The following is a 7,500-nucleotide window of genomic DNA, read 5'->3' on the forward strand; positions in this document are numbered from 1 at the left end:
GCCGCGGATTGCTCCGCGCGGGCGGCCGGCCCCATCTGCCGAGGGCGGAGGCCAGTGGCCGGATGGGCGTGAATCTCACCCGTTCGACCTTTCGGACTTCTCACGTTTACCCCAGAACGGTTTCACGTACTTTTGAACTCTCTCTTCAAAGTTCTTTTCAACTTTCCCTCACGGTACTTGTTCGCTATCGGTCTCGTGGTCATATTTAGTCTCAGATGGAGTTTACCACCCACTTGGAGCTGCACTCTCAAGCAACCCGACTCGAAGGAGAGGTCCCGCCGACGCTCGCACCGGCCGCTACGGGCCTGGCACCCTCTACGGGCCGTGGCCTCATTCAAGTTGGACTTGGGCTCGGCGCGAGGCGTCGGGGTAGTGGACCCTCCCAAACACCACATGCCACGACAGGCGGCAGCCTGCGGGGTTCGGTGCTGGACTCTTCCCTGTTCGCTCGCCGCTACTGGGGGAATCCTTGTTAGTTTCTTTTCCTCCGCTTAGTAATATGCTTAAATTCAGCGGGTAGTCTCGCCTGCTCTGAGGTCGTTGTACGAGGTGTCGCACGCCACACCGCCAGCCGGCTGTGCACGCTACCGAGTAAGTACCGGTATGCGAACCGCCAGGCGACGGGCGCGCATCGCACGTTTAAGGAGGCGCGGCCGGCCCCACAGGCGGCCGCGACGCTCCCAGGTCTGCGAAGCGGGGCAAACGCCGCGCGCTTCAGTATACGTAGCCGACCCTCAGCCAGACGTGGCCCGGGAACGGAATCCATGGACCGCAATGTGCGTTCGAAACGTCGATGTTCATGTGTCCTGCAGTTCACATGTCGACGCGCAATTTGCTGCGTTCTTCATCGACCCACGAGCCGAGTGATCCACCGTCCTGGGTGATCTTTTCTTAGTTTACACTGTCTCTTTCAAGACAGTTGCATAGGCGGGACGTAGGCGTGTGGCGGCCCCTGTTCAAGCGTTCTGTGTCCAACGGCCTCACGGCCGATGGGCGTCGTACGGCTCCACACCGGAGCGGACAGGCAGTCGGGCGAAAGTCATTCAAAACCGGCGCCAGGCGCCAGGTGCCGCAGGCCAGCCGCTCCAGCGCTTCAGCGCTCGTACCACACAACATTGGCGTTAGTTTTGAGAAGCACGCGTGGTTCCGCACGCGGCGCACGGCTACTGCGAGCCGTACAGGTAGCGTGTTGCGCGACACGACACGCACATCGAAAGACATGCAGTCTAGTCGGTAATGATCAAAGAGAGAGAATGAAACCTTGTTACGACTTTTACTTCCTCTAAATGATCAAGTTTGGTCATCTTTCCGGTAGCATCGGCAACGACAGAGTCAATGCCGCGTACCAGTCCGAAGACCTCACTAAATCATTCAATCGGTAGTAGCGACGGGCGGTGTGTACAAAGGGCAGGGACGTAATCAACGCGAGCTTATGACTCGCGCTTACTGGGAATTCCTCGTTCATGGGGAACAATTGCAAGCCCCAATCCCTAGCACGAAGGAGGTTCAGCGGGTTACCCCGACCTTTCGGCCTAGGAAGACACGCTGATTCCTTCAGTGTAGCGCGCGTGCGGCCCAGAACATCTAAGGACATCTAAGGGCATCACAGACCTGTTATTGCTCAATCTCGTGCGGCTAGAAGCCGCCTGTCCCTCTAAGAAGAAAAGTAATCGCTGACAGCACGAAGGATGTCACGCGACTAGTTAGCAGGCTAGAGTCTCGTTCGTTATCGGAATTAACCAGACAAATCGCTCCACCAACTAAGAACGGCCATGCACCACCACCCACCGAATCAAGAAAGAGCTATCAATCTGTCAATCCTTCCGGTGTCCGGGCCTGGTGAGGTTTCCCGTGTTGAGTCAAATTAAGCCGCAGGCTCCACTCCTGGTGGTGCCCTTCCGTCAATTCCTTTAAGTTTCAGCTTTGCAACCATACTTCCCCCGGAACCCAAAAGCTTTGGTTTCCCGGAGGCTGCCCGCCGAGTCATCGGAGGAACTGCGGCGGATCGCTGGCTGGCATCGTTTATGGTTAGAACTAGGGCGGTATCTGATCGCCTTCGAACCTCTAACTTTCGTTCTTGATTAATGAAAACATACTTGGCAAATGCTTTCGCTTCTGTTCGTCTTGCGACGATCCAAGAATTTCACCTCTAACGTCGCAATACGAATGCCCCCGCCTGTCCCTATTAATCATTACCTCGGGTTCCGAAAACCAACAAAATAGAACCGAGGTCCTATTCCATTATTCCATGCACACAGTATTCAGGCGGGCTTGCCTGCTTTAAGCACTCTAATTTGTTCAAAGTAAACGTGCCGGCCCACCGAGACACTCACTCAAGAGCACCCTGGTAGGATTGCAACGGGGTCCGCCTCGGGACGCACGAGCACGCACGAGGCGCGTCGCACGCCTTCAGCTCGCCCCACCGGCAGGACGTCCCACGATACATGCCAGTTAAACACCGACGGGCGGTGAACCAACAGCGTGGGACACAAATCCAACTACGAGCTTTTTAACCGCAACAACTTTAATATACGCTATTGGAGCTGGAATTACCGCGGCTGCTGGCACCAGACTTGCCCTCCAATAGATACTCGTTAAAGGATTTAAAGTGTACTCATTCCGATTACGGGGCCTCGGATGAGTCCCGTATCGTTATTTTTCGTCACTACCTCCCCGTGCCGGGAGTGGGTAATTTGCGCGCCATGCTGCCTTCCTTGGATGTGGTAGCCGTTTCTCAGGCTCCCTCTCCGGAATCGAACCCTGATTCCCCGTTACCCGTTACAACCATGGGTAGGCGCAGAACCTACCATCGACAGTTGATAAGGCAGACATTTGAAGATTGCGTCGCCGGTACGAGGTCCGATTCGATCAGCCCAAGTTATACAGAGTCACCAGGCAACGGACCGGTCTTGCCCGATTGGTTTTGATCTAATAAAAGCGTCCCTTCCATCTCTGGTCGGGACTCTGTTTGCATGTATTAGCTCTAGAATTACCACAGTTATCCAAGTAACGTGGGTACGATCTAAGGAACCATAACTGATTTAATGAGCCATTCGCGGTTTCACCTTAATGCGGCTTGTACTGAGACATGCATGGCTTAATCTTTGAGACAAGCATATGACTACTGGCAGGATCAACCAGGGAGCTGCGTCAACTAGAGCTGAGCAGCCGGCCGCCCGGGAGTGTGTCCCGGGGGCCCGCGCGAACACGCAAGCGTCCGCTCAATTATTCTGCAAACAGGAGGAGGCTGAGCTCCCCTGCACAATACACCTCGAAACCCTCTCAGGTCCCGGCGGCGCGCAGCGCCGTCCTAAGTACTTGGTCGGGTTCGACAGAGGCGCAATCGCCCGGAGTTTGGCGAGTAGACGCTTTAGGTGCGACCACCCGTGCTCCCAACTGAGCTTGCCGCTGCCGACAGAGGCCCGGGAGCGTGCTGTCGTGGCATTGCCGGCGGGAGACAACACGCGCCACCTACGGTGGCCGGCAGCTCCAACGCCAGCGCCACAGAAGGACAAAAGCCCCACTTGGGTGCCGAAGCGAACTCTCCCAGCACAGCGCACGCGCCAACACGTCCGCACAGCTGCGATACAATCCACCTGCGAGAACCGCAGAGGCGACCGAGCAGCAGACGGCGTCGCGGCGCCGAGCGCCGGGCGGCGGCGCATCCTCAGCGCACACAGTCCTCAATCGGACCAGCACACTGCAGATGTCCACCGCGCTTCGCACCGGGCCCGCGAGGACCTACTTTGGCCGCACGGCGCCGCGTGCAGGGTGCGCCGGCGCGCAGCTGCGCCGCCTGCCGCCTCCGTCGGCCGGCGCGCCTGCCACTGGCCGCCCCCACCAGCCGGCTGTAGCGCGTGCGCCCACGCACCGCGCGGCCAGCACGCCGGAAGGCCCCCCCTCACCGGCCGGGGACGGTCCCACCCAGCCACCGCCGCGTATCGCTTCACACCCACATGCCATTCACGTTCGTGGGCATGGTGGGTATCGCTGAAACAACCGGTTGGTAGCTCAACCGATCGTCGCCATCACTGATTCACCTCTAGCGAGAACAACCGCACCACAACGGTTTACCAGTTCTTCATTTGCGTAACGTCACCAGCAAACGTAGACGTCCATCGCCATTTGCAAATTCAACGATTGTTGCATGCCTGTGTCAGGTGTCACGACACACTATGTCTGCCCACATACACGCAACAACATGTGCACGCTTCGCGAACACGTGGAAGGTGGCCCCCGTACGTATGCGATGTCCATTGCGCGAACGACTGTCAACCGGCCTCTGTCGCATGTCGCAGATGTGGAACGCAGTGCACCATGCTATCACGGTGTGTGAGAAGAGACGACTACGTCTGACAACACGCGCCACTACATCAACAGACGGCTCATGCTGATCGCCATCCACGGCATACCATACTGCAATCCAGCTCTTATAGGGAGACGACACGTAGCTGAGTGCACAATATTTGGACCGTATGGTTCGCCGTTGTTGGCGCAGTCGTGGTACGGTCACACATGTACCACGATGTATCATTCAGTACATGAGGACCAATGTGCGGTACAGTGTGTGATTTGGACGTACAACATCAGCGGACAGTTGCCACAAGCCGTACCACAACGTAGGCTGTGCTTCGCCATGCGAATGCCAATGAACAACTGCGAAGGGCATTGAGCATGTACGTCCTGCCGCCATCCGCATTACAGTGTATAGCTGCAAGGTGTTTAACATGAAGCGATACTCTGGGGACCGGGCAGTGCGAGTAGCAAACTATATTGCGGGGGTTGCAGTTAGGCAACACTACACTAATTTAACGCGTCGTATGACAATTACAGAGCAGGTTAAGGCCCAACGTGTGTTGGGTTAAGGCCCAACGTGTGTTGGGTTAAGGCCCAACGTGTGTTGGGTTAAGGCCCAACGTGTGTTGGGTTAAGGCCCAACGTGTGTTGGGTTAAGGCCCAACGTGTGTTGGGTTAAGGCCCAACGTGTGTTGGGTTAAGGCCCAACGTGTGTTGGGTTAAGGCCCAACGTGTGTTGGGTTAAGGCCCAACGTGTGTTGGGTTAAGGCCCAACGTGTGTTGGGTTAAGGCCCAACGTGTGTTGGGTTAAGGCCCAACGTGTGTTGGGTTAAGGCCCAACGTGTGTTGGGTTAAGGCCCAACGTGTGTTGGGTTAAGGCCCAACGTGTGTTGGGTTAAGGCCCAACGTGTGTTGGGTTAAGGCCCAACGTGTGTTGGGTTAAGGCCCAACGTGTGTTGGGTTAAGGCCCAACGTGTGTTGGGTTAAGGCCCAACGTGTGTTGGGTTAAGGCCCAACGTGTGTTGGGTTAAGGCCCAACGTGTGTTGGGTTAAGGCGCAACATAGGTTAGGTTAAGGCGCAACATAGGTTAGGTTAAGGCGCAACATAGGTTAGGTTAAGGCGCAACATAGGTTAGGTTAAGGCGCAACATAGGTTAGGTTAAGGCGCAACATAGGTTAGGTTAAGGCGCAACATAGGTTAGGTTACGGCGCAACATAGGTTAGGTTAAGGCGCAACATAGGTTAGGTTAAGGCGCAACATAGGTTAGGTTACGGCGCAACATAGGTTAGGTTAAGGCGCAACATAGGTTAGGTTAAGGCGCAACATAGGTTAGGTTAAGGCGCAACATAGGTTAGGTTAAGGCGCAACATAGGTTAGGTTAAGGCGCAACATAGGTTAGGTTAAGGCGCAACATAGGTTAGGTTAAGGCGCAACATAGGTTAGGTTACGGCGCAACATAGGTTAGGTTAAGGCGCAACATAGGTTAGGTTAAGGCGCAACATAGGTTAGGTTAAGGCGCAACATAGGTTAGGTTATGGCGCAACATAGGTTAGGTTACGGCGCAACATAGGTTAGGTTACGGCGCAACATAGGTTAGGTTAAGGCGCAACATAGGTTAGGTTAAGGCGCAACATAGGTTAGGTTAAGGCGCAACATAGGTTAGGTTAAGGCGCAACATAGGTTAGGTTAAGGCGCAACATAGGTTAGGTTAAGGCGCAACATAGGTTAGGTTAAGGCGCAACATAGGTTAGGTTAAGGCGCAACATGGGTTAGGTTAAGGCGCAACATGGGTTAGGTTAAGGCGCAACATGGGTTAGGTTAAGGCGCAACATGGGTTAGGTTAAGGCGCAACATGGGTTAGGTTAAGGCGCAACATGGGTTAGGTTAAGGCGCAACATGGGTTAGGTTAAGGCGCAACATGGGTTAGGTTAAGGCGCAACATGGGTTAGGTTAAGGCGCAACATGGGTTAGGTTAAGGCGCAACATGGGTTAGGTTAAGGCGCAACATGGGTTAGGTTAAGGCGCAACATGGGTTAGGTTAAGGTACAATATGGGTTAGGTTAAGGTACAATATGGGTTAGGTTAAGGTACAATATGGGTTAGGTTAAGGTACAATATGGGTTAGGTTAAGGTACAATATGGGTTAGGTTAAGGTACAATATGGGTTAGGTTAAGGTACAATACGGGTTAGGTTAAGGTACAATACGGGTTAGGTTAAGGTACAATACGGGTTAGGTTAAGGTACAATACGGGTTAGGTTAAGGTACAATACGGGTTAGGTTAAGGTACAATACGGGTTAGGTTAAGGTACAATACGGGTTAGGTTAAGGTACAATACGGGTTAGGTTAAGGTACAATACGGGTTAGGTTAAGGTACAATACGGGTTAGGTTAAGGCACTTGGGGGGGGGGGGGGCCCGGTTTGTTGATTGTGATTATCGTAAGTAAATGACTGCGGCATCATCTGATTTGCCACGTCAGGGTGCACCTTTGGCTCATAACAGGCGGCGCTCTGATTCCATGCTTGTGGCAGACCTGTGTCTTTCATTCCTGCCATTGTTTGTGTGGTGTGACAGGAGGCAGTATTGTGATGTTGGGTGCACCCCTGTCTGGGACATGTGTGGGTGTTGGTGGCTTAGCTGAGCAATGGTGGTTGTCGGAAGGGTGGGATATTCTGTTTTCCGAGTGGACCTCCCGGTCTGGTTATGATAGTGTGGATTGTCTAATGTGGCAGAGAGGATGCACTGGGTGTTGTTCCATGCTGGTGCTTACATATTGTCTGTGTGCCTGTTACAGGCAGAGAGTAGTGCGTGATAAGAGTGTCTGGCTGACGTGTGATTGTGAGCAGAGTCTTTCAGCATGTATACGGACAGGTCTATACATTATCTGTATTCTGATGGCTCTATCTATTACTAATCAGCGCCGTGTATACGTTTAATCCGGTTCCAGTCGAAACTATTGTATCTCTGTACATTAGTGACACGGCGAGCCCGCTATGTAGTTACTCGTCTCGGCAGCTTCCACCGGTGTATGGCAAATGATTATAAGGAATCAGTCTAGTCGTCAATACCGATAGTCTGACGTCACATGTCTGGGGTGGGGGACGCTGCGCCCTTCCGGTGGGTCATGGCCTAGGAAGACTCTTCCCACGCAGGGGGGCTTGGACTGTCATTGACTCTTCCGAGTAATATACTTGCCGTACGT

General features: G+C 54.0%; 3 non-coding genes across 3 annotated transcripts in view; all 3 read right to left on the reverse strand.

The window, feature by feature from the left end:
* The window catches only part of LOC124568089, a 4,222-nt gene extending 3,682 nt beyond the window's left edge, over positions 1–540 (reverse strand). Inside the window, exon 1 of the ribosomal RNA XR_006971135.1 lies at positions 1–540. This exon is cut by the window's left edge and continues 3,682 nt beyond it. This is a non-coding gene — a ribosomal RNA (large subunit ribosomal RNA).
* Positions 541–728: 188 nt separating this feature from the next.
* LOC124568088 lies at positions 729–883 on the reverse strand. Its single transcript, XR_006971134.1, has one exon. It is a non-coding gene; the product is annotated as a 5.8S ribosomal RNA (ribosomal RNA).
* Positions 884–1,234: 351 nt separating this feature from the next.
* LOC124568094 lies at positions 1,235–3,144 on the reverse strand. Its single transcript, XR_006971139.1, has one exon. It is a non-coding gene; the product is annotated as a small subunit ribosomal RNA (ribosomal RNA).
* Positions 3,145–7,500: the final 4,356 nt, after the last annotated feature.

Source organism: Schistocerca americana, unplaced genomic scaffold (assembly GCF_021461395.2).
Source record: "Schistocerca americana isolate TAMUIC-IGC-003095 unplaced genomic scaffold, iqSchAmer2.1 HiC_scaffold_1443, whole genome shotgun sequence".
Lineage (NCBI taxonomy): Eukaryota > Metazoa > Arthropoda > Insecta > Orthoptera > Acrididae > Schistocerca > Schistocerca americana.